We start from the raw sequence: 446 nt of genomic DNA on the forward strand, positions 1-446 counted from the left end.
ACAAGAGAAAGTTGCACATAAGTGCAAGTGAATAGGTTTCTGTTTAGATGCTGAACATGGAGATGAAGTGATCCAAAACTGAAAGAAATGGGATGTTTTCAACTCCTTTGAAATAAGACAAAGGTCTTATGGGGAAAAAAAGTCCCTCAAAAATGTCATCGGTGGTAGTCAGCATAGTAGTTAAGAATTCACTGAGCATGACTATGTGGCTAACCCCACATCTCTAGATGTAAACAAAAGAGCCTGCGTCTGCTTGAAGTTGCCCATGTACTGTGTTGCATAAAGCCAGTTTTGACAAGTCTAAATGCCGCTAGGTTCGTATATGTAGCACTGGCTGTCCCAGAAATGACCTTGTTTTCAAGTGTCAGACATTTAACCTTTGTTTTCTTAGCTACTGAAGACACTTTTCTTTTGTTTTCTTCTTTTTTTTAAAAAAAAAAAAAAAC

This window comes from Falco punctatus (genome assembly GCF_963210335.1).
Source record: "Falco punctatus genome assembly, chromosome: 9".
Taxonomy (NCBI): domain Eukaryota; kingdom Metazoa; phylum Chordata; class Aves; order Falconiformes; family Falconidae; genus Falco; species Falco punctatus.